This window comes from Egretta garzetta, unplaced genomic scaffold, assembly GCF_000687185.1.
Source record: "Egretta garzetta isolate BGI_Z169 unplaced genomic scaffold, ASM68718v1 scaffold297, whole genome shotgun sequence".
NCBI classification, from domain to species: Eukaryota; Metazoa; Chordata; class Aves; order Pelecaniformes; family Ardeidae; genus Egretta; species Egretta garzetta.
The window spans coordinates 4,609,064-4,609,430 of NW_009260410.1; positions in this window are offsets into that span (position 1 = coordinate 4,609,064).

Consider the following 367-nt stretch of genomic DNA (forward strand, 5'->3'; position numbering starts at 1 on the left):
AGTGCTCTGGCTCCGCTCGCTCGCTGCTGACCCCGGAAACAGCCCTGCAGCGCTCCGAGCGCGGCCGGTGGGGCAGAGGGGCGTTAGAAAGCGATTTCGCCTCCTTCCCGCGCCATTTTGAGGCACGGCTGTGACACCGCGAGGGGGTCTCGCCACAGAGATTCCCTGGAGGGCGATTCCCGAGCAGCTCCGGTCACCCTCATGGAGAAGAAAATACACATTTAGGAGAAGTATGCATCCATGGGGACATCGGCTAGGGGAGACTGTGAGGCTATACGGAGGAGGTCGAATTTTGCTCTCCGCCAAGCAGAAATGACCAATGCTGGGGCCGAAGGGAGGAGCAGGGGGGGCAGCGGAGCTGCCTGGC